Raw genomic sequence first — 26,310 nt, forward strand, 5'->3', positions numbered from 1 at the left:
GGGAGGGGGGGGGGCGCATTTTGTGTGCCAGTCAGACTCACTCTCCAGGGCCTTTCTCCTTTACTAACTGATCCCACTAAATGGCTGTAGCATGATTAATAAAAACCCAGAAACAGGTATTGGGGTTCAACCTGAAGGTCAGAAAAGAAAAACAGCCAGCTTACTGGCTCTTACTTCTACCTCACTCTAGAATTTACTTTAACTGTGAAAGTTCCAGTCCCAGAAACTAGAGATGAAAATTGAAATAAGCTGAAAGTTTCAATCTACTTTTCCTGGAGGAACACAACTCTTACCAGTCACACAAAGGAGAGATGAGGGCTGGGGCTGAGCTCAGCTGGGAGGACACTTGTCTCCTTGTCTCTGTGCTTGAAGCCCTGGTGGCAGTGTGTGTCTAATCTGGATCCTCGAAAGTCAGAAACACAGCAGTCAGAAACTCAGGGGCCTCTTCCACTGCACGGCAACTGTGAGTCTGGGGTCATCCTGTCTCAACGTAAACAAGTAAGCAGGCAAGGAAAGAGGACATGAAGTTCATGTGTAATTTCTATCAGTTTTCTTTCAATTTCATGACTAAAGAAATTCAAAGTTTTCCCACTAATAATCTAAAATATTTCTACCTCGAGACAAGTGAAAGCCATTGAGATTCTGAGAATAATCGTAATTGTGATTAAATAAATCATTTAACCACTATTCAGACTTCCAGGAAAAAATGGTGTTACTAAATGAATAAAAACGAATAGACATGAATGTGGCTGGCGTGGCTTCTGCAGTGCTTGGGGAGGGAGCTTTGAAATCTAGCTAGCGAAAGTTCTGAAAACTATGCTAGCCTCAGGATTAACTCTATTTTATGAAAAAAATGAACTTCAAATATTAATATTCTATATTAATATTTAAACATTCATTTAAAAACCCATTTTTAAAATAGCTTGGATACGGGTTTTTTACAACACATCTCATTTGTATGACAGGCTGTCGTCCACAGAGGCTCATATTCAATTCTGCAAATGAAAAGGGAAGTTTCCAAGCACCCCAGATGCATGCTTATGTAATTCCCCTTCAAAACAAATCACACTTGATGGGTCCCCCAAACACCCCTCCCGGGGTACACATTTTTGTTGTGGCACCTGTCCCGTGTAGCCGTCTTTGCCTTTAACAGTACTTTATCCATCTGTCAAATATGTCCCAAGGAGCTGCATTGTGTTGGACACCATCACCTTGATGCTGGAGCTGTATCAACAAACAAGACATTCACATGGGAGGAGCTCGGGTCTACGGAGGCAGAGCATGAATCATCATGCACACACAAGTGTGAGCCACAGGGTGTGTGGTAAAGCAGAGGTACCGCATACCAGTCCCATGTGGGCTAGTGGGTGGGCAGGGAGGGGAGCCACATCATGGAGTCTCCAGGGACGAGCTCACTAAGGTAATATTTAAGTAAAGACCTGAAGGATGTGGAGGGGTCACCAGACAGCACTCCACGGGGAAGGTCCAGCAGTGTACGGGGCAGGTCGTACCTCCAGAAGTTAGTAAGAAGCTAGTGACTGACCGGGATTCTCCAGCTGGACGGCAGTGGCATCACCTTCGGAACAGATGGAAGCCTCGCAGACCACAGTGGCAGCAGGAGTCACATGTGCTGACCTGCACCCCGGGAGGATTCCTGCAACTACTCTGCTGAGAAGACTGTGAAGACTGGAGGAAGAGAAAGTAGTTAGGACAGAGGCAGAAAGGGTATGGATCCAGGTGGGGATGGAACCGCTGGAAGAGTGTGATCCAGGGCTGGCCGTGTAATGCTGCGACAATTTGAAGCAACAGGAAGATGTGTCTGCACCCAGCCGTAACTGTGAGCCAGCATGGTGTTCTCAGTATCTGTGACTGCCTGCTACCTCTAACTGCCCCATAGATGTCTCTGGCTCTGCCCCTGCCCCATAACACTGGTTTATCCACGCCCATGTTAGGCTTTTTACATGAGTTTGGGGTTCAAATTGGGTCCTCATCCTTGTGCGCTGATCACTCCCACCACTGAACCATCACCTAGCCCCCGAGTGTCTATAGCTCTAGATGCTCTAGATCTGTGTCTCTTCCTTCAGTGAGACTATTTTAGTGCCCCAACCTAATCTATGTGGCATCAAATTTTACCGTATGTTCCTTCCCTCACCCAAATGTTAGCATCCTGCTTTTGATCTTCCTAATTTGAAGGTTTTGTTGGTAGCAGCCCTTTATCCCAGCCACCAAGGCCTACAACTCAAGTCATCTTTGAGAATTTCTTACACACCACCCAAATTCCTCTCTCCTTTCCTGAATTCTTGCCTTCTCTAGTATTCTTCCAACCAGAACAACATCCTGAGAACAGTATGCAATTTGAAGTTTGTGTGGTTGTGTAGTAAGAAGGGTCGCTTGTTGGTTCCCGGCTGCCCGTCTCCATTAATCTGTGTATCACCACGTGGTAATGACCTACTGGCTAAAGTTTCGGCATGTCTGACTCTGGCAGTGGCTCCATGGCATCTCTCTTGCTCCACCCTTCTTTCTCCCAGCATTCAGTTCCATCTTCCCCACCTACTTAAGTTCTGCCCTGCTATAGGTCCAAAGCTGTTTCTTTATTCATTAATGGTATCCAAGCATACAGAGGGAAATCCCACAGCATGGTCGGGTGTTACGTTCACCTCTTCACAGCGCTTTGGTGGCTTTGCTTTCCACAGTTTCCTTCTTACAGGACTGGCAGTTGGCTCCCTGTGACATGAGCCCCGCTGGCCCTCTGACTCTCATTTGACTCCTTTGCACCCATTCGCTGCTCCAACATATGTTTTTGTGAGTCCTGAAACAACCATGATTTGTGTCTTTACTTATATATTTATTCCCTCTAGAATGGTCTTTCTTTGCCATTGGGATAATGGAAATCTACTTATTCCTCTGTGGAGGCTCAGGACGAGTGTGCATCCCCGAGTCCCTCCTGTGAACACGCGGTTTAATCCTCTGCTCTGCGTGAATCTCCATCTCACCTTGCTCACCATCTTTTCAGGCCTCTGCAATGCATTTGTGGGTTTTGGCCATCTCTATTTGATGCCCTTTATTGGGCTACCAGCCCGTTGAAGCCACAGACCGTCTTATTGGAGCTTACTTTCCTGGTGGTGTCTCCACTATCTCCCTGAAGGTGATGTCAGCTGATGATCTCATGGACTGATATGCACTCTCTTTCTCCCATAATCCCCACATCGAGGCCTCCACATATTATGTTGTTTAAAGACAGGAACTTTTAGAAATACGTAAGCTTAGATAATGTCATCAGATTGTCCATCATGATGGAATTAACATTTTTCATTTTTTTATTTTTTATTTATTTTTTTATTTTTACTTAAAAATTTCCACCTCTTCCCATCCCCCTTTCCTTATCCCCTTCCCCCTCCCTCTCCAGTCCAAAGAGCAGTCAGGGTTCCCTTCCCTGTGGGAATTCCAAGGTCCTCCCCCCCTCCATCCAGGTCTAGGAAGGTGAGCATTCAAACAGACTAGGCTCCCACAAAGCCAGTACATGCAGTAGGATCAAAACCCAGTGCCATTGTCCTCGGCTTCTCAGTCAAAGGACAGACCACAATTCTCTCCTTCATGTGGATTCACAGAAAGCAAATCCAGCAAGCCTGAATGGTCAAAGACCCCATCATCACTAGACGCCAAATCTGCTAGCACAGTGTTCCGAGAGCCAGGGCCTAGCAGCTCTCCCACACTGAGTTCCTGGCGTTAGACACGTGTATGTTGAGATGACTGTGCAGGCAAGCCGGCCTTTGTGCTCCTGCTGCCCTCATCCCAGAACTGTAGAACATTCATTGATTAGGCCTCCAGGGTCTCTTCAGTGACTAGCCTGCTGTGTGCATAGCGCCATGTCAGTACTAATAACACAAGCTTTGCTATAGTAACAGGAAGATGTCTGGGGAAGTAGGATGAAATCAGAATAGCAGAGCTGTCTTTAGGGAAAAAGAAGGCAAGCTTTCTATACTGAGTTGTTCCTAAAAACTATAAAGATGCTTGTTTAGGTGGGTAAAGACAGATGGGGGAATTCGAAGTGTGGAAATTTTCCTTTGCTCAAAGAATGTGTTTTTAATGGCTAATTCTATGCAACAACTGATTTTCCTAGAAGTGATTATATTAGATATTAAAAGATGTTATGTCTCCAGTGTGTAGATATTCAAGCTAGGAATTTCTAATCTCTCATCTAGTGGCAAAAGTAATTATAAGATGCCAATAAAACTCCCATAGATCACAGATCATGTGAAATTTCAGCTCAAAGTTGTGTGTGTATAGTTGCACACCACAAGACAAAATTGCTCAGAACTCACGTATACATGTATATATAAATGGGCATATATAAATCACACACAGGCTCAGAACTGAGTATACATGTATGAATGTTATATGAGCATATATAAATACACATGCAGGCATATGTGATCATCTTTCTCGTCTGGAAACTCCCCAGTCATAGGAGAGTGTCAGTATTGGAGAGAAGCATTCAGGCCCGCTTGTTTTCATCATTTTTATTCTTCTACTATATCTCCGGCACTTGTAATGTGTCAGTTTATCATAGGCCGTAGCTACATAAACAGTCACAGTTATGCACTGTTTCAATTTAGTGGGTCCCTTGAGGAGAAGGCTCTTGCCTTGCACGTCATTGTCGACCCATGCGAACTAGTGAGAGGCCTTGCCAGGAGGAGCGGACCTCGATGAATATTTATTTAATGAATTGATCTGGAAAGGAGCAAACGCAACAGGCACGGGCTATTGTGGCGGTCCTGATGGAGAGCGGCAAGAACAGCAGCAGACACTGTGCTGAGAGGCTGAGAGCCAGCACGTCACAGTCAGACTGGACTTCGAGTCCCAGCTCTGCCATTTACAAACTAAATCACTTTTGGCAAAATGCTTAATCTCATTAAAGCCTCCCTTTCATAGCTACAAAACATTCAAAACATTCTCAGTGAAAGTTCAGGCTAAGGAAGGCTGTGACTCATTTCTCAGTTATTTTATGAAAACTCATAATCATAGAAACATTAAGTTAATAAAACCATACAGCTTTTTGTTGTTAGCCATGACTTCAGGAGCTGATTCAGCAAGAAAAGGCAGACTTGAGTCCTGAGTGGTCATCCTAGGAGCATCCTTTGACCTGTGGAGGTTAGAGAAAGGAAACTGAGTGATAAACTGGGACTTTCCCAGAGTCTGGAGGTTTTCATCCCACTTCACAAAGAATTTTAAACTAGACCTGCATGCTTTAGAAGGTTATTACTCTCAGAAAACAGAAAAATAACACGGTCATGTATACCAAGAATAAGCTAAAGGAAAATAGTTTATGAAATACAAAATTGAGCTAAAACTAAGCACGATGTGTCCAGGGTCACACCCCTCAGGGTCAGAATTCAGGGTTTAGAAGTCAGAGCGGAGAGAATGGCAGCTGGACAAGAGGGCTACAGGGAGATTTCCAAGTGCTGTTTCCTAGATTACTCTGAACTGTAGTGATTTATCTGTCGCTGCCTCTGCAAAGTGAGTCACAGAACTCACTGAGCCACGTGCGCAAGTGTGCCCACTCGGGGTGCAATGATGAGAGTGCCACAACACTCCAGGGGATGAGGGGTGTCCGTGGGGAGTACACGGGACAGAAAGGGTCACATCAGTGGCCTGGCTTTGTTTCCAGGAGGAACCAAAGGCAATCAGTAAAGCAAAGGCATGGTATGACATACTGCATTTGGAAACTCTTTTCTTAGGTCGTGTGAAGACCGGCGGCAGAGATACCAAAGAAGACTTAAGTCTTCAGGTCAGAGGTCAGGAGTGTCTCCTGTCTTAGCACACTGGGTTACTATTAAAACTATGGTTTTTGTATGTATAGACATTACAAATTTATTTCTCCCAAAAGCTAGCAAATGCAAGAACAAGATGCCAACAGACTTAATGTATACTGATGACCTCCTGGTCCAAGGCGGCCAGCTCTCTAAGCTGTCCTGACTATGGCACTTAGTCCCCGTTACCTAATCACTTCCTAAATAATAACCTTAAATGGTTAGAACTTGAACACAGGGATACCAAGGGGGACACAGCATTCAGGTAATTGCACCTGTCTTAAAATGGGTGAGGAGTGGGAGAACAAGACAGAGTTGGGTGTCACCTTTGGAGGTGGGCTCTCTTTTTTACATTTTGAAATGCCACTTTGTTGAATCACATTAATGTATGTTCTTCAGTGAGTCTATCAAATAAAACTACCCAAGTTAAAATAATAATAAAATACAAATGCATGTTTGTAAACTCAATTGCTATGTTCATATAAAAATTTTCCTATATTTTTACCTTCAAAAGAAGTTATTTAGAAGCATTATTATAGAACACCTTTCTTCAGCTAACATTAAGCTGTGGATTATTTACATAATAAGTTACCAGTTACCCATCCTTTTCTCTGTCACGTAAGATCCCCGGCTGTCGTAATTAGGTGCATGAGCCCATCTCGCTGGCTTATGTGTCTGTCTGTCCCCACACTCCTCTGAATCGTTTCTCCACTGTGATGTATCCAAATAAATTGGGGTTCTGTCACTCTTCTGGGTTATTTAAATGTGTGCTTCACCTTCATGAAGTAGCAAGAAGTGCCCCAAACTAAATATATGCATCTATACAATCGGCTGCTTTATATAATGAGGTCATAATGAGTTAGTTCTATAAACTCACTCAGCAAGAGTGCTGTCAAAACACACTGAAACCCTGGCTGCCATCCTCAATGGAACACGTGGAGGATTAATGAGGTATCTGCAGTTAGACTGTGCGATCCTTCCAGAAATCTCAAAGCAGGAGCACACATAGTGCTTCCTTTCTGAAAGCATTGCTCTGCTGTCAAACCAAACCCCAGCTCAGGCAATGATCCACATCTCTGAGTCAACATCCTGCCTTCCTGGACACATCAAGTCTCTGACGTTTCCGTGTTACAGGACCCTCATAATGAAGGCACTGCGTAGGTAGAAAAATCGCTACCCAGCTTTCAATCATACGATTATCGTGTGGGTGCATCGTAATCAGATGAAAGAAAGCCAGAAGTTTTCGTCACATTTAAACAAAACTTTAAGAAATAAAGTAAGAGCCCAAGTCTAGATCATCTATTATTTCCCTAATTTTATTTTTCTTAACTTATTAATTTTATCAGTTATTATGTTATCAACTTTATGATTATTATTTTGATGTTAATACATGTCTATTTACATTAAGTTACGTGAACCATTTACTTGAGTGGTAAATACACTGACACATACTTAATTTCAAAACCTTCAAAGAAACTGTTACATAAAAATATTGTTGATGAGGCACTGCACACAGGAAGATAAGAGTCATCCTCCATTCTTCGTGTCCTTCCTTCCTTGACGTCCAACACCACCAGTCAGAATGCTGGTCTTCATGGTCGCCACACATCTCTAGGAAGGCCTCTATGCTGATTTCAACCTGACACAGGCTAGGGTGATTTCAGAGGAGGGAACCTCAACTGAGACAATGCCTCCCCAAGGAAAGGCTGTAGGCAGGTCTGTAAGACACTCCATTAGTTAGCGATTGGTGGTGGAGTCCTCAGCCAACTGGGCTGGTGGTCCTGGATTAAGAAAGCAGGCACAACAAGTCACGGGGAGCAAGCCAGTAGGCAGCACCCTCCATGTTGTCTGCATCAGCTCCTGCCTCCAGGACCCTGCCCTGTTTGAGTCTTACACAGTGGTGTGGAAGTGTAAGCCAAATTCACCCTTCCCTCCCCCGGTAGTTCTCGGTCGTGGTGTTCCTCACAGCAATAGAGATCCCAACTAGAACAGCAACAGAGCTGAAACTAAGACAAGCCCCTCCCCTCCATATCCTCAGCTGCCTGAAATACCGCAGTCGACACCCCTTGACCTCTCCACTGTCTCTCACCACCTTCCCCCATCATCCGGTGTCCAAAAGAAATGTGTGTAACTGCTCCAGTACGAAAACCTGTCACTGTCGGTGTTTACAGCAGCTGCCCTCCTTGGCCTTGACCAGCCTCACGGCTCACCAGGTTTTGCCCATCAGGCCAGCCTTCTGCTCCTTTCAAATCTCTTCCCGAAGGCCGTTCACAGCATAGCCTCCTCCTTCTCATTATTAAAGACTTGGCTTATATCCCACACCCCCAGAGGGTCCCTTTGAAGTTTGTTAAGTGGCTGACATGAAGAACAAGGTCTCCTTCATGTGAACTTAGCACAGACTGCTTCCCTGCCTCTGGGCGATCTCTAAACAGGTGTGAGGGAGTGTAGGAAGCAGGTCTGTGCCGCTAAGCCCTAGCTCACTGTGCCCAGGAGGCTCGCACTTGGAGTATGGTGTGACTGAATGAGTGAATGAAGTGGCCATATGAAACATGTCTGCAGTTTGATACACTGAGGTTCATGCACTCAGCATATTTAGAGAGGTTGATGCCACCATACTGGCCATAGTTTCTCCTTATGTGACTTAATGAGTAAAGTGGCCTCAGTTTCCCTACCTGAAAAAGAAGTGCGAGCACGTAACACCCAGCCATGACATTCCTTGTTGTTGGGACATGTCCCTGTGCTGAGCAGAAGTCACATACTCCAAAGGAGGTACTAAATGCATCGTGTCTGGGGAGTTCCCCTGTGCATAAAAGAACGAGCGGTTTGGTACAGGACTCAGGGAGCATGCTGGCCCATCAGAGCTGCCTGTGGCTTCCCCTGAGGTTCTGTAGGAGGGTTTTTCCTCAGCAGACTGCCTGCGTTCCCACCCGTTCACCGCCCATCCTCATCCCAGCTGCAGTGCCGCCAGCTGCTGTCTGTCTGGTGGGCTGGCACAGGAGGGTCTGGCATGGGATGGGCATGTATTCTCACAATGCTCACCACCCCTGCTCACCTTCACCCCTGCCCACATACTCGTGGGAAGAGAACCAGCCAAACAGATAGCAGCACGGGAAAAAGGCTGCTCTTCAGTTGTCTGCTCAGTACAACTTCCGAAGCCATGGCTGGAGCAGCCGTAGCATCTTTTCAGGGCCCTTTATCTCTTGAAAGTTGTTGAGAGAGCTAAATTAAAGTTGCCTGCCATTAATCTCTGTTCTCGGCACTGTAAATCAAAGGAAGGAAACAGTTCTCATCACAGTTCAGATCCCAAACAGGTAAAAATTACAACATAAAACAAAATTTAATACTGGCATTGTCCCCGTCACCCCAGCCATATATTCTTGGCTGAAGTAATCAGCAAGGGTTGTGCTTGGGCTGTAACTCAGCGATTGTTTCAAGGGCTGTGGGCCTTACAAATGCATTCTGGTTTTACCCTCCCATGCTTCGGAGCAAGTTTGGGGTAAAGATGTGGACATCATATTGTATTTGCTTTCGAAACTGAGCTTTGATCCTGTCTCGTGACTGTTCTGGGAATCGCCTCTGTATCGACAGCTTGTTTAACACAGGTTCAGGTTGTGAAGACGCAGCTCCTTTCACTGTGGGGGATCATGCTAGGCAAACCCTCCTGCTTGACGACAGTTTCAGAGAGGTGAAGTGGGAGTGTGAGGAGCTGGAGGGAAGGGATGTCGGGCTGAGCTCCGCTTGGGCTTCTGTGTTTCACGGAGCCTCGTGCTATTTTTCCTATCTGAGCTACAGTTCTGCCATTTATAAAATGGACTGTGGACCACATTGTCAATCTGTGTAGCCCATCGAGTCGCTCACTGTGGAAGCAGAGCCAGCACAGATCAGACGGGCCCTCTAAGCACATCGGTGTTATGACGAGCCTTTGCAGAGCTCGCCAATGCCCTGGGAGGAAGCCGGTGTCTGAGCACAAAGAATTTACACACAACATAAAATAGAAACCCCAAGTATTGCAGCCTCCAATTTCTTTGCAGTCACCTGTCTCGGGATGGTAGATTCACGGCAGCCATGCATCCTCCCTTACATTCACGCTCCAGGTTTCTGAGGCGCTCATAAATAGGGCAAGCATTTCACCACAAAGTGTAAGTCAAGAGGAAAAGCCTCTGTCTCCAAAATAAAGCTCACTGGGCAGGGACTTTAAGGTTAGCCAAAGCAAGAGTCACTCAGTCTTTGGCTGGTAGACATCTGCAGGTAGAGGAGGTGTGGACATCTGTAGGTACAGGGAGGTATGGATATCTGTAGGTAGAGGAGGTGTGGACATCTGTAGGTACAGGGAGGTATGGATATCTGTAGGTACAGGAGGTGTGGATATCTGTAGGTAGAGGAGGTGTGGACATCTGTAGGTAAAGGAGGTGTGGATATCTGTAGGTACGGGAGGTATGGACATCTGTAGGTACGGGAGGTGTGGACATCTGGAGGTACAGGAGGTGTGGACATCTGGAGGTACAGGAGGTGTGGTGCTTCTGCTGCTGGTTCCTGCTCTACTCAGACATCTCTGAGGTGAGGAGGAAGGCTTCCCATTCTCAAATGTTCTACAGCTTGGAGACAGCCACAGACTTGGTGTTCTCTTTGCCTCCCTCGCTACCCCCTTTTGTTCTGTCATAACAGGGCTCCCACTTTTTTCAAGAGATACTTCCAGAACATTAGGTTCATGAGATCTCTGTTCCTCTGTGACTAAATGTAGTCACAAGACCATAGACCCTTGTGTGAGAACAAGTCAGGATGGCAGAGGCCAAAAGACCTAGTTGGCAATCTGAAACTCTACACCCAGCCTTCCCTCTGCCTGTCACAGATTTAGAGACTTTGACAAATCTCAAATCTTCAAGACCCAGGTTTCCTCATCTCTAAAAAGAGATTAGATCAAGCTACAACTGAGAGAATTTCACCTCTGCAGTGATTTGTCCAAAGATAGCATCTTAGTCAGGGCTCTGTCGTGGTGAAGAGACACCACGACCACAGCAACTCTTATAAGAAAAAGCATTTTATTGGGTCTTGCTTACCATTATCATCATGGCAGGCAGCATGGTAGCATGCAGACAGACATAGTTCAGGAAGCGTAGCTGAGAGTTCTACATCTGACTGTAGAGGCAGCAAGGAGAGAGAGCCACTGTGCCCACCTCTGGTGTCACACGTCCTCCAGCAAGGCCACACCTACTCTAACAATTCCAGTCCTCAAGTAGTGCTAAGCCCTGTCCACTAAGCTTCCAAATTGGACTTAATGACCAATTCAGGGTCCAATGAAGTCTGCTCCACAGGTCGTTCATGAGGGGAGTACTTTGTTCAATGACTGTTTGGTGTGAGCGAATCCTTCATAATTGCACAGTGACCGGAGGAAGCTGGGCTCACTGCTAATACCAGAACCCGATGTCTCCATGCCATGCACTGGCCTTGCTTGAGCTTCGCTGTAGGACATTAGCAATTTTAGTGTCTCCCCTATGCTTGCTTAAAGCTGGACATGACAGTCCAAGTTGTCCTTGCCTTTACTTCCTTGTGCGTATCGTACCATAGCATTAAAGAAACTGGATCTCCCAGGTTGAAAGACAGGAAATCCCATGATGCAATGGCCAAAATCAACTGTCTCAGATGATGCCCTTGGTGGAGTCAAGGTGAGGGCAGCACAGAGGGCTGAAGGTCGTCTGCTCCACACCTGCCCCAGCTGGATCTAATACTGGGACTTAGAAAGCCGTGTTAGCTGTGGTGTGTTTTAAAAGGTGAATACTTATTATTGCCGCCAAGTATTGCAAGTATCTGATAATAGATTACAGCTTCTTCAGAATTAGTCTCTCTTCTGTTTTACCCTCTGCAGCAAGAGAGAGCCTTGAAGGGGCCCTCACCCTTCATCCTAGGACATTTTTTATTTGTTGTTGTTTGAGGCAGTTTCATTGCCTAGCCCTGACTGTCCTGGAACTTGCTCTATAAATGACAATGGCCTCAAACTCACAGAGATCTGCCTGTGTCTGCCTCCTGAGTGCAGGGACTAAAGGTGAGTGCCACCAAACCAGATAGACCTAGAATATTAAAAATGAAACCATCTAGGGCTAGGAACAGTGTTCACAGCACAGCAGTGATAGACGGGAATGACCATGGCTCCTCTGTGCTCTAAATGTGATTCAGCCAATGTAGCACAGGTAATAAAACCCAGAGATAGATGTTGGGATTCGGCTTCAGCCTGAAGGTCAGAAAACAAAGCAGCCAGCCACTGGCTCTTACCTCTACCTCAGTCCACAATGGCAATCCTGCCTCCAGGAATCTCAGAATGAGACTGTGAAAGTTGTCTCTTCCGGTTTTATATTTCTCTCTAGGGCTGGGATGAAAGGTGTGCACCCAGTTTCTATGGCAGACTAGTGTGGCTACTGGGACTAAAGGTGTGTCCTGCCTGGTCTGATCTGGAAGGCTGACCAATGTGGCTGTTTTACTCTCTGATCTTCAGGCAAGCTTTGTTTATTAAAATACAAATGAAATACTACTGCTGGCCCAAACTGTTCAGAAGCTAGTATGTCCAAATCTAGTCCTCACTATGATGTCAACAGTAGCCATCTGGAGTACCAGCCACTGCCACATTCTGGCCTCGGTCCATATGTTTATAAAGGGGGATTACATTACCTATTATGTCCTCACTGCTAACCCAAGAGGCAGAGGGTGTGGTTGGCAAGTGAGTGCCATGTGTCTGTGAGAAACCACGCATGGTCCTCCTGGAGGAAGAGCCCATCCCATGGCATTCTTCTTCACCTGGAACTCCTGGCCACCGCTCATCATGACTGCTAAGAGTGAGCCTGGAAATCCATACTCTGTAGCAAGCCAGACAGTTCTTTTGTTTGAAATATGTCATTTTTGTCATCACAGTTGTTAGTCCTCCTTCGTGAGATTCTCTTGCACCAGAATTTTCCTCCCCCGCCCCACACCAAATTAGGTATTGCAACTTTATCCCCACTTTTTGAGTCATTTGCAAGTTTATAACAGAATCATTGTTATTTCAAAAGGCAGCCATTAAAATACACTCTCAGAGACTCAGCTGAGGTTCCACTCAGGGAACAGTTTTAAGAATGGCTGTAAGCATGTGTGCATGTGTGTGCACTGGTGCGCACAGCTACAAAGAGAGCTCTTTTGAAGTGCGGGAGAAGGAACTGTGGGGTCCCACTAACTCGACAGAGGTGGTGACGTGTACCGCTTGTGTGTGTTTGCTCATGAGAGATTATAGCTTACCGTGGGGAGAAAGGTAAAGAACCAAACACTAAAGCTTACAAATAGGCCCTGTAATTTAAACACTCCTTATGGTTACTTTTTTAGTTTTCTCCTAAGCAAGCATCTTGTATTTTTTTTGTTTGAAGTGTTAGCAGGGAGCATCAGAGAAAAGATTATGTCAGTCTAGAGATAAAATAAAGGAAAAGGTCCCCATTGTTTCACATGAGCTTGAAGCGGAACACAGCCTGCGTGCTGAGGAGCTCAGGCTGAACACGGAGGCCCCAAGTTTCTTTGGGTGGACTTAGGACCACTGCCACCGTATGCCCACCTGACAAGTGTAAGTCCTGCAGCAGAGTAACTAATCTAAGCCATTTTCATTTTTGAAATTCTAAAATGGAACTTTTTGCCCACAAAACTTCAAAAGGTGACATCAGAGTAAATTCTGCGAAGTGCCGCTGCCCCAGCATGTCTCTGCTCTAAGAGGCAGATCCATGGCACAAATCTGGTGTTGGGAGTTCACGTTACCATCATTGCAGGCAGATTCTTCTCTTACAAGTTTTTTTGTTTTGTTTTGTTTTTTTGGAGGTTAAAGATTGCAATCTCAATTATATTGCTGTAAATGGTTCATCGTGTGGCCAGTTTTCTTCTAGAACATGGTGTCTATCCACCCAACACATTTAAAATACACATTTAACTAGAGAAGCTCACAGAATAAAACATTCGCTATGGCCTAGCGTTTTCTTGTCTATTTGCTGTTTCCTGTTGGCATGAACCCTAGTTCATTAATGATACGCTTCATAATGTTTGACTGCGAACAGTCTTCTCAGACTGAGATAGAGTCTCCTCCATTTTACTGATGATCAAAGCAACTCACAGAGAGATTAGTCCCCTGGTTAGGAAAAAGTGGTTCTTGAACTTGACATGCTAGCTTCAGAACCAAGTCCCAGGTTGCTCTCCTGCCCACAGTGAAGCTTGGTGTCAATGTCCTTTGACCACAGCTTGCTACAACAGAATCTTATTGAAATGAGCTCTCTAGGACTCCTGATCAGCTTTCTGAGTTTTCCTGGAAACCTGAGGAAATGTGAGATGTAGCAGGATGTAAAGAGCATCCTGCAGAACTCGGAGTTAGCTTTGTGATACTCTCCGTATTTCTCATCTGCTCCGTTCTTTCAGGGTTCAAGATGCTCAGCTCCCCTTAGTGGAGAGACTAAAGATGATGTTCAAGCTGCAGGAGGGCCCAGCCATCTCCCTGTAAATTGTTGCCATGATCTAGACTTAATTATCTCAGTACCCTTAAAATATAAAATTGTAAACATAAATATGCCAAGAGAAAGAAAATTAAGAGTATGTATTATAGTCGCTAAGTTTAACACACATCTTAACATGCAAGATGGTACCTCAGTGCAAGAGAACTCAGTAAGAAATGGATCATCTGCTGTTTGCCTGGCTCCGCCGGCACAGGAGAGCTGTGCTTTGTTTTGGGTCATAGTTAAAAATGTTTACCAAGCAGAAGTCATGGTGCTCATTTTTCATGTTTTTCTTTACCATTCTTCACTGAAGATAATTTTGCTGACATGATTTTGTTTTGGTCATGAAATTCGACTCTACGTATTTAAAATTAAAAGTCAATTTGGTTTAGTTTACTCTTCATGACCTTAACATTTTCCAACCTAATTGGCTTTATTTCAGGACTAGGAAGCAATTCTCTTAATGTAAAATACTTAGTAGGGCCTTTTCTTCCCCTCCTCCCCCACCCCCTTATTCTTCCCTTCCCTCTCTTCCACCTTTCTCCTCCTTCCAGCTGTCCCCACTGATGCTTCCACAGCCCCGGATCCATGCTGTAGGTGCAGAGAGAAGACCAAGCTTCCTCCCTGGGCACCCTCCCTGTAAGACAATGGCAGCGTATCAGCAGGAGGCACATGGGTCTGGGTTTCTGAGGAGAGGTTTTAAGTGTGACTAGAAATCCATAAGCATGTGCTGATAGGAAGCCAAGCAGAACATGCCACAAACATACACAGAACAAAGCATGTGTTTGAGAAACCCTGAATCCAAGAGGTAGCATCGTAGAGTGATGTGGATGTCAGAGCAAGAGCCAAGAGTATAAGGACGTGGGATACAGGATATAGAAGGCTGCTGGTGTGGCCTGTGAGGGATGTGCATTTTATCTGAAGGGTGAGGTGTATGATGAGGGCCAATCATGTGGGGTCTTTCTGTCTGTGTGTTGCCTTTCTTGGTTAATAAATTAAAAAACTGCCTTGGCCTGTTGATAAGGCAAAACTTAGGTAGGGGGGAAGACAGAACTAAATGCTAAAAGAAGGGGGGGGGTGAAGTCAAAGAAACACCATGGAACCATCAAAAACAGACACTAAAAATTTTACCTGGTAAGCCACTGCCACATGGCAATATAAAAATGGGTTAAATAAATATAAAAGTTAGCCAAAAAAAAAAAGTTAGAGCTAATGGGCCAAACAATGTTTTAATAAATATGGTTTCTCTGTAATTATTTCGGTTCTAAACAGGCAAGACAAACAAGCAGCCCTCCTCCTACAGTAAGGGACCTTGTGACAGTTTGAAAGAAAATGGCCCCAGAGGGAATGGCACTATTAGGAGATGTTGGCCTTGCTAAGTAGGTGTGGCCTTCTTGGAGGAACTGTGTCACTTTGGGGCAGTCTCTTACTTAAGCTTCCACTTCCTGTTGGCTTCTGATCAAGATGTAACCAGCACCATGTCTGCCTGCATGAAACATGTTCCCCACCATTATGATGGACTGAACCCCTAAAACTATAAGCAAGCTACCCCAGTTAAATGTTGTCCTTTATAAGAGTTGCCGTTGTCATAGTGTCTCTTCACAACAATAGTGACCCTAACTAAGATGGAGCCTTTAGCAGCTTCAAATGGAAGATGAAAACTATTGTGAATTTTAACAAAATAACTTTATAAAGAGTTCCCAGAACAGACTGACCTGGAAGGGTGCCAGAAGGCGTGGGAGACTCCAGTCTCCACAGACAGACATAGTGTAGCCTTGGATGGACAAAAGGAAGGAGCTTGGAAAACTGATCAGGACCCACAACAACACAGACAGTGGCCACTCCAGGGTTTGAATGTTGACAGTCAGCAGTAGTAGGGTCTAACAAAACCATCGCCACAACACTTGGAATGAGACAGGTACATCTGGCTTCGTTTCTATTATCTATCATGATTTTAGATAATCTAAGAAAATATTATGCCTGACATGTATTCAAAAAAGAAGAAAACTGTTACATAACTTTACTTGTAATAAAAAACAACTAAAGAACTAGATCAAGAGAATTAAGTGAGTTCTATTAGAAGGATCACAGGCTTTTTATTTATTTATTTATTTATTTATTTATTTATTTATTTATTTATTTTTTGAGACAGGGTTTCTCTGTAGCTTTGGGGCATGTCCTGGAGACAGGCTAGCCTCAAATTCACAGAGATCTGCCTGCCTCTGCCTTCCGAGTGCTAGGATTAAAGGCATGTGCCACCACTGCCAGGCATATCAAAGGTAGATAAATATGCAAAATAAATTCATAAAATGAAGTTTATTTTATTGCGGTTTATTTTTAATGTATTTATTTTTCGAGACAGGTTTTCTCTGTGTAACAATCTGAGCTGTCCCAAAACTAGCTCTTGTAGACCAGATTGGCCTCTAACTCACAGAGATCCGCTGCCACTGTCTCCAGAACACTGGGATTAAAGGCATATCCACTGCCACCCGGATTTTAATGTTTTTGGTTTTTTTTTTTTTTAAGTAACAAGGTGAAATTAAGAATAGAAAGGTGGAGATAGAGAGATGGCTAAGCAGTTAAGAGCACTGACTGCTGTTATAGAAGATTGGGTTTGCTTCACAACACCCACGTGACAGCTCGCAATGCTATAACTCCAGTTCCAAGGGATCCCATGCCTTCTTCTGACGTCATTGGACACCAGGTATGCATGTGGTACACAGACATACATGCAAGCAAAATATTCACATATATAAAATAAAAATAATGATTTTTAAACTGCTGTGGGAACTCCTTCAGCCGATATCCTTGAAGATACTAGCCCACTTTGGGCATGGGCCCATGTACTATAAATGCAGATGAAAAGCCTGCCTGGGTTCTTGGCTGCTGGATTAGGTTCCACTTCCCAGTGCATGCAGAAGCCTGTGGATCACTTCTGTTTCTGAGAGTTCATCCCCAGTAAATAAACCTTTGTTATACTCCATTCTAGGCTATTGTAGAACTCTTTTGTATACTAACATTAAACCTGGGAAGATAACACAGAAAGAATAAAACTGTTCAACTCTTAGTGAAAGTTAGCAAGAAATTTGTATGACCTCAGTAAAGTACAAATTAAAACCTAATAAATAATATTTCTTATTAACACATTGATTGTTGTGTAATGCCTTCTAAACAAAATATAAAGTAGAAAAACTTTCAAGATACCCATCTGACAGTAAACCTGCTAATTTTTAAAAATCCAGTGGGACCACAGTCCAGCAGTGACTGGGCTGACCCATGCCCGCTAAGTCTGGGATTGTCACCAAAATGCACGCAGTCCACTTCCTAAGAGACGGCTACCCACAGGTCACTTCTCCCAGAGTGCCAACCCTCGGGTCTCTGCTGGACCAGACTTGTGAGTCCCTGAGAGGCAGTGAGTAGATGAGTGAATGTGTGCCACCAGATGTTCCTGAGCGTTCTAGCACTGCTACTTCGTGCTTCCCTCTCCTGTTGTCTGCATGAGCGTGTGTGTGTGGTATGTCTTTATGACAGCATTTTAAGTGCTGAGCCATCGCCCCAGACCGCATGCCCCTTAACTGTTTAGGATATGGAAAAGCAGCACTGTTGGTATCGCAGGACACAGGAATCACTGAAACTGCCGCTGCATGACCATGCTTATTAAGACCGTGGAACTGTTTATGTTTCACACCCAACCCTACTTGTTTGTGGTTTTGAGACAGTGTCTCATGTGACCTAGTTTAGCCTGAAACTTTCTATTTAGCCAAGGCTGGCCTTGAACCATCCCTCCTTCTCCCTCCATCTCTCAAGTGATGGTATTGCAGACATGAGCCACCACACCCAAGTTCCAATTTATTTTTAATCCAGAAAATATGAAAATACCACCATATAATACATGTACAATAATCTTTATGACATAATGGTTTAAATGGCCCCAAACTTTAAATAACATGTGTAGTAAGAAAGAGTGGCTGGGCTGCGTTCCGCCACCTGGCTAGCTTTACCATGAAATAATTACACAGAAACTGTATTCTTTTAAACACTGCCTGGCCCATTAGTTCCAGCCTCTTATTGGCTAGCTCTTACATATTGATCTAACCCATTTCTAATATTCTGTGTAGCCCACGAGCTGGCTTACCAGGAAAGATCTTAATCTGTGTCTGTCTGGAGCGGGAGAATCATGGTGACTGCCTGACTCAGCTTCTTTCTCCCAGCATTCTGTTCTGTTTACTCCGCCCACCTAAGGGTTGGCCTATCAAATGGGCCTAGGCAATTTCTTTATTAATTAACCAATGAAAAAAATCACTATCAAATGGGCCAAGGCAGTTTCTTTATTAATTAACCAATGAAAGCAACAGATTAGAAAGAAATCACTCCCACATCAAACATGAATGCTGAGCCTATCACTGTTCAATGCATACAACACACACACACATACAATGTACATATAGTATAAATATAATACACACATGCATGTAACAAACACATAAACACATACATACATACATATATACATACTCATAGCAAGTACATACACATAGCAAACACACAGACCAATAACACAGACCAATACACAACACACATATACACACATAAATAGTATACATATATCCATATAAATCCATACATATCACATACACATGCAAACATAATACACATGTATACACATACACACTTATACACATATAACAGAAATTTCAGCTGCCCTGCTAGACCCACGTCCTACACCACCTTGTTTAATAAACCTTGCCATCGTCCATCAGCCATCAACCTCTCTGTCTGGTGTTATCTCTGTCACATTCTTACCACCTCTATCTACCTCTGCAAACCATTATGATGAATTGTGTGGGTGTCTTATCTCATCTCCTAGACTGTTAGGGCTTCCAAAGGCACAGCTCACAGCTGGCATCCTGGTCATTTTAAACCTAGCCCAGTACCTGGTGCAGGTCTTGAAGCCCCAGGCCCCAGTGAATGCCAAACTGAGCTGATTTGGGGCTGATTCTAGTGGCAGCTGAACAAGGTGTCCTTTTCCAGCTCCTTCCCCAAATGCAATCTTTTTTCTTTTGCACATGTGCCTAAATCTACAGAAATAGCCACAACTTTACACCTAGATGTCAAGGTGTGTCCTAATGTAAGGATCTAATGAGCGAAGTCTGCTCGGTGAAGGAGCAGGAGGGACTTTCTTGTATTGTGAGCCTGAGCCATATACTCTTATTCCAGTGGTGCTAAGAAACCAAAATTATGTTGATGTAGACATTGAATTTTTTTATTTTTGTTTGGTTGTTGAGACAGGTTCTCTCTATATCCCAGGATGTCCTGGAACTCACTAAGTTGACTGCCTGCTTCTACCTCCCAAATGCTGGGATTAAAGCCATGTGCCACCATACTTGACTGACATTTGAATTTTTAATGCAATTTTATATTTTACGTGAATTTATTAGCTTTAGTTTGAGGTATCACTTGGTTTTTTTTCTCCTAACAGGATAAAGCGTGCTAAGTATATATTACCACTGCTTTAATGCCCCATATCAGCATTCTATTCAGTAAAAACCAAGAGGTTTACTTAAATAAAATAAATTCTGTTAATTTTCTGTTCCTCTCACCCAAAACTTTGGCTTTTAATGTCTAAAATTGACAAGTATTACTCAGATAATAAAGATAAAAATTACCACAAATTAATAAGAAAATGTACAACACTATATTTAGAAAGATCAAAGTATGAGATTCTTCCATCCAATAAATTTGAACTGTGAAAAGAAGGATGGGACTTTGAGCAACAACATCAATCAAAATGACTTGAAACACAGAGGGAGGGGGATAGAGAGGTGCACAGCACACGTACATTTTCAATATAATTGCCGGCATAATTTTAACTCTCCCCTGTATTTATTGTTGCTTTCCCTCACCATCAAGTCTATGCTCACACCTTCCAATCAATTCTCTATTATTTTATGCAATCTCAGAAATAAACTGGAAAAACATTTTATTCCTTTAACTTTTCAGCAAGAACTATGGAGGTCTAGTTTGGTTTTGGTTGTTGTTTTGTTTCATTTTCTGTTTTTGTTTTGCCGTATGGAAGCAATAATAAAACACTTCCTGCTAGGTGCTTCCATGTTGTTTATCAGGATTAAATAAGATGGCTTCAGGAGTGAATTCTAAACATGGAAAAATTTGAAAATTCTAATAATAACCTGTTCTGCACATTTATTTGTTTGTTTGTTTGTTTAGAATCTACTAACATGTATTTCAGAAGCAGCCAGGTGAGGGTAGAGCTGCTCCGCACACAGATAAGAAGATCCTTCGCAGGATAATTAATGCCTTTGGAGCTGACTTTACTGCATTTGAATCAATTATGTGCAAGGCATTGAAATTTCCCTGATACCGATATTAGTAATATCTAGTCTAAATATTTATAGTACATAAAATAGATAAAGAAAGTCTCATTAAATGTATCCAATGTAAGCTAGAATAGGAAGCAGTTGTTTAAAATACAGGAAGATGCTGGTGTGAGCTTGGACAGGAAATAGACTGTGGTTGGAGCTGCAATATAACTGATTTAAGAAGTGACGATCCATCCCACATAGATACAGCCAAGAACACAAGCCTTTGAGGTTCTGCTGAAGAGTGAGGAAGATTTTGGATGAAGCTGGCCACTGGGATGGAGGGAGACACAGATGGACCTACAGGGGCAGGCCTTTGAACCGCAAGCCCAGTGAGATTTTCTCAGCAGGGTGTGAGTCACCAACCACCCCAATGTTTTCAAAAGGAAGTGTTTTTTTGGGGGGGGAGTCAACTATATTCTTCAGAAAGCTGAGATTATCATTTTATGGAGAACAGATAAAAATAGGAACTCTCTAGCGAATTTGTGTGTTTTGGTGGAGTGATACCATTTGCCAAGAGTTTATCCTAAAAAAACAAGTGACTACTGACCTGAGAAAGAGCTTTCCAGGCTCTTCCGTTCCTCAGACCAATGGTAAGGGGCCGAGGTCCATAAACTGTGGTGTAATTGCTTAATAGAATATTGGGAAATGGTTATAAATTATGAAACTGGCAAAAGTCTTAATCATACACAAAATCTGCAGACTGCAGTGAAAGAGGGGAAGTAATGGAAAAGCCCGGAGTCAGGGTCACAGGTAGGGAAGTGACGACCTGCAGGTCACAGCAGGAAACACAGGCAGATAGCCAAGCAGGAGCTTCTGAGTGAAGAGACTGCTATTTTATTTTGTTTTGTTTGTTTGTTTGTTTAGTTTTTGTTCTTTATTTCTGCATTACAGTGTCCAATATATTTCTTTTGGGGTCTATAAAAAAAAATCAATGCTTTTTTCAATAGGCCAATCAAGAACAAAGGAGCCCTTGAGCCAAGCAGCCTCTATGTGACTTCAGAGAAGGTTCTCCTCTGTGCAAGGCAGAGGCAGAGAGGGTGCTGTGTTGTTCAGACCTCTATAGCTTGCTGGATGACAGGGCTCAAGGCAAGGGCAGCAAGCACAGGAGAAGTAGATTGAGGCTTATGTGGTTCCATAGTGAGTGTCTGTGTTATAAGGGACTTTAAGATAGCTCAGTGATGAAAGTGGAATTCTTCATGACCTCCTTAGCTTAAAACCAGGTAATATCCCCCCTGTGTCTACGTAGAAACCCTATCATTTTTAAGCTTTTCACACATCAAAGAAATTATAGACAGTTGTCTTGAATAATGTCATAGCTTGGTTCCTCTGGATACACAGCCAGAAGATAGCTATGTCATAGAATGTTGGTCAAAGGAGAGAAATCTTCAGAATATCAATCCAGAAGTATTTCTTGAAACCCGTGCTTTATGCTGATTGTAGTTAGTGTTGCTGACATAATCACGCCTGTTTAAAACTGTGATTGACTAAGCAAACAGATCTCAAGTCACATGCAAACAAACAAACAAAAAGTAACTACTACATGAGAGAGTGGGCATCTTAAACCGATTGTGAAACATCCTCTGTGTGTGTGTTTGTGTGTGTGTGTGCGTGCAATGTCAACATGTCAATAATTCTGCTAAAAATAATATTTATGGACTAGGAAGATAAGTTAGTGGGTAAAGTTTGGGATACACAATCAAGAGGACCTAAGACCAGATCCCCAGGATCCATGCCTAGAACCCAAACTGGTGGAGCAGAAACAGGCAGATCCCTGGAGTTCATTGTGTAGGCCATCTAGTCAAAATGGTGAGCTCCAGCATTGAACAATCCTGTCTCAAAATAGTAATGGGGAGAGTGACAGAGGAAGACGTCTTACATTGACTCTAGCCTACACACACACACACACACACACACACACACACACACACACAGAGGGGGGGGTGAAAGAGAGAGGGAGAGAGAGAATGACAGACACACATATACAAATACATACACAGACACTACACACATACGCATAGACATACACAGAGATACAGACACACACAGACACTAGTTGTCAGGACTGACAAAAATATAATAAGAGCCCCACTTAGACCTATGTTGGAAGTGATCAACTTTGTTCAAACTACACATAGAAAATGCATTGTATATTTAATGTAAAATATACCCCCATACAAATTATTCTATACTTCCTATAACCAAGATAAAACACACACAAAAAAACCCACACTTCCATTTAGAAAAATGATTAAATTATGATAAATCTGTTCAACTGAATATTACATAATCATTAAAATAAAATATCAACCAAAGAAGGTGCATATGTCAGGTATTTTAAATAGCATGCTCAAATTCTGTACCCAGTAAGACTTTGGGCCTTGTAAAACTTGTAAAGGAGACCATACTAATACTAATACCCATGTGTTAGCGACAAATGTCTCAAGTCTTGGCTGTGGCGCTGTAGGTCATCTACTCTTTCTGTAGAATTGTTTTCAGACGGTGGGAGAAAGACTTCTTCCTTTCCTCTGGCGGCAGCCATCAGGTGAGCCAAGATGGGTGCGTACAGATACATCCAGGAGCTGTGGGGGAAGAAGCAGTCGGACATGATATGCTTCCTCCTGAGGGCTCTGCTGCTGTGCTGCACAGGGCTCCCTGCCCCACCCGGCCTGACGAAGAGCGTGACTGGAATACAAGGCCAAGCAAGGTTATGTCCTGTACAGGATTCGAGTCCGTTTCACTGCGGTGGCTGCAAAAGCCCAGTTCCTAAAGGTGCAACCTACAACAAGCCTGCCCATCATGGTGTTAACCAGCTAAAGTTTGCCTGAAGCCTTCAGTCCAGGAGAGAGCTGGACGCCACTGTGGGGCTCTGAGAGCCCTGAATTCTTACTGGCTTGGCGAAGATTCCACATACAGACTTTTTGAGGTTATCCTCATTGATCCATTCCATAAAGCTATCAGAAGAAACCCTGACACCCAGTCGATCACCAAACCAGTCCCTGAGCACAGAGAGAGATGCGTGGGCTGACATCTGCAGGCCGGCCGCAAGAGCCGTGGCCTTGGAAAGGGCCACAAGTTCCACCACACTATTGGTGGCTCCCAAGGCGCAACACTCTGCAGCTCCACCGTTACCGCTAACACATGTTTGTAAAATTATGTAATGTTTGTAAAATTCATACGCAATAAACAATTTAGGACAGTCAAAAAACTTGTTTTCAGATAAGGACACACATTAATCGTGTAACTAGAGGTTAACAAAAAACGGTGAGCTTGTGTGTGTGCCGAGGGTCGGGATGTGTATTTGAGGCTCATCTTCCTGGAGATGGTAGCAAAGTCCTGGGTGGTCTTTCAGCTCCAGCGGGAGATGTGTGGTCTCTCAGGGACTGGTCCGTGTGGAGATTCTCTACAGTAAACAGCAGCATTCTAACAATTCAGTCATGTTCAGCAAAAGTCAATTAGAGTTGCAGGCCTTTGTAATTTGGGGATGCTCGATAGAACGAACATGATTTTAAACCGTGATTTGAAAAAGATGAAACTTGACATTCACATACAGGAATCCATTTCTTACGTTTTTCAGAAAATATGCCATGTTCAATTTTAATTTCAACAAATAGAGAGCAAATCTACATAAAGCAAAAAAATTGCTGAGGATTTGTTTGCCCTGAGATATGTTTTGCTCAGTATAATTGGATTGTCAGGATGTGTCTGACATATGCTAATGAAGCAGCAAGAAAGCCAAATATGGTTTATTTGGTTACATTAGTCCTTTTAGAGTGAAACCAGAAACAATTATTCCTCTCCTACTTAGACACTTGGGATGGAAATCACACAGCGATCCTACCCTGGCCTCAAGGATCAGGTGAGGGTGGAGCTCTGTGCCACCCAGCTACACCCTCAGCCACTAAAGTAGCTTCTCTCTCTCTCTCTCTCTCTCTCTCTCTCTCTCTCTCTCTCTCTCTCTTTCTCTCTTATTTGCAGGTGTAAGCTTTGTTAGGTTTAAATCTGGAAGTCATTCCTTTTTATCTCTGCTGCAGGACCCGTGCTAATGAAGATTTCCTTTGCCCATGGTTGTACTGAAACAGTTACTCATAAGTATACGTGTGATACTAATGTCATTTTGATTGGATTTGTTCATGAGGACCCACAAAAAGAACCTAGCAGTATAGCTCCTAGGCCAGTTGTCTCCAGCATAGGAATCACCAGCTGCCCCTCCAGGCCTTCCATTAGGTATGGCCAATACCAAGACACACCAGTCTTTTCTCCTGCACCCAGGTAGTAAGCACCTGTCTGAGTCTCTCCTAGACACCTGTCCTTATTGGCAGGAATTGGGGGAAATGGCATTTTAATTAATAGTACAATAAGTCCCAAACCACTTGGGTTTGAAATACTGATATAATTGGGACACCAGCAAATACTATCCTGGAGGCATCTAGACATAAATATAAATAAGAGGAACTTGAAGGGTTGCCGAAAGGGCCTTTTATCAGCAGCAAGCAGCCAGGTTTATTTGCCTCTCCTCTTCAGATGTGAACCACAGCCCTGTCTCACTGAACAGGGGATGCTACACAGTCTCTCTAGCGTGCCCTCATCCCTCCAGTGAGTGCTTTCCCCAAGCCCTGTTCTTTGAAGGCTGTGTGGGCCTGTGGTTAGGGCCTTAGGGCCAGGTTGTGCGGACCTGTGGTTAGGGCCCTAAGGGCCAGGCTGTGCGTGCCTGTGATTTTAGGGGTCCTAAGAACCAGTTCATGTTTTAACAACTTGTTAGCGCTGTTATGGGTGCCCATCATGAACCAAAATGGCCAATTCTGGCCATCCAGGGGCCCATGTAATCACAAAACGGCTGCCTCTGAATGTCTTAGAACCTAGTGTAACTGGTGATGTAATCCGCTATTTCGGTATTTCTGGCAGAACATTACTTTTATGTGGTTCCCTATAATTATGGACTTCAGGTCAGAGGCCCATGTCTCCACCTTAGCCTGGGTCAGCCTGCCTATGTGTGTCTTTCTATAGTCCTGTGTGGAGCCTGCATGCTGGTCTGCATGTTTGTCTGTGCCCATGTATGGAAGGTCCATGTGTGCTGTGTGCTTAGTGCCTGCCAGCGTCTGCTGCCTCTCCAGAGGTCTGTGTGAATGAAGCATGTCTTTTCTGCCCCGATTCTCGTATCTTCATCATCCCACCATCCATGACCCTCCCCTCCCCCTTTCCTGGCATCAGAGCTTAGACACATCAGTAGCGTCCCTGCAAACTGTATTAGACCCATGCATAGTGACGCTCATGGTAGATGCTCAGTGTGAGGTTGTGTTCACTCTCCACTACCTCTTTATTCTGACAACCCAGGTAAATTGGATTAAACACGATGAAAATCATTCAGAACAAAATTGGCTAGGCCGTTTATATAGTTCCATAACATTTTAGTGACGAACACTAAAAATTTCATTTGGAGAGAGAATTATCATTTTAATTATACAAACTGTGTTTACCTTATGAAGTCTGGGTTTCCAATGCAAAGTTTAATCCACCAGATATGACTAATTTTTTTGTAAGTTTTCCTTTAACCTTAGCCTTTCAAATTTTCATAGTGAAATATTATTAATCCTGGTGATTCATGACCCGCCCCTGGTATTTTACCATCTTTAGTAT

The 26,310-nt window shown here is 43.7% G+C and overlaps 1 protein-coding gene and 1 pseudogene across 1 annotated transcript in view; both read left to right on the forward strand.

The window, feature by feature from the left end:
• Pacrg (parkin coregulated) overlaps positions 1–26,310 on the forward strand; it is a 420,955-nt gene that overhangs the window by 156,785 nt on the left and 237,860 nt on the right. The window lies entirely within an intron of this gene.
• On the forward strand, positions 23,229–23,811 carry LOC126497725 (60S ribosomal protein L15-like; annotated as a pseudogene).

Source organism: Alexandromys fortis, unplaced genomic scaffold (genome assembly GCF_014885135.2).
Source record: "Alexandromys fortis isolate MF-2015 unplaced genomic scaffold, M_Fortis_MF-2015_v1.1 scaffold_23, whole genome shotgun sequence".
Lineage (NCBI taxonomy): Eukaryota > Metazoa > Chordata > Mammalia > Rodentia > Cricetidae > Alexandromys > Alexandromys fortis.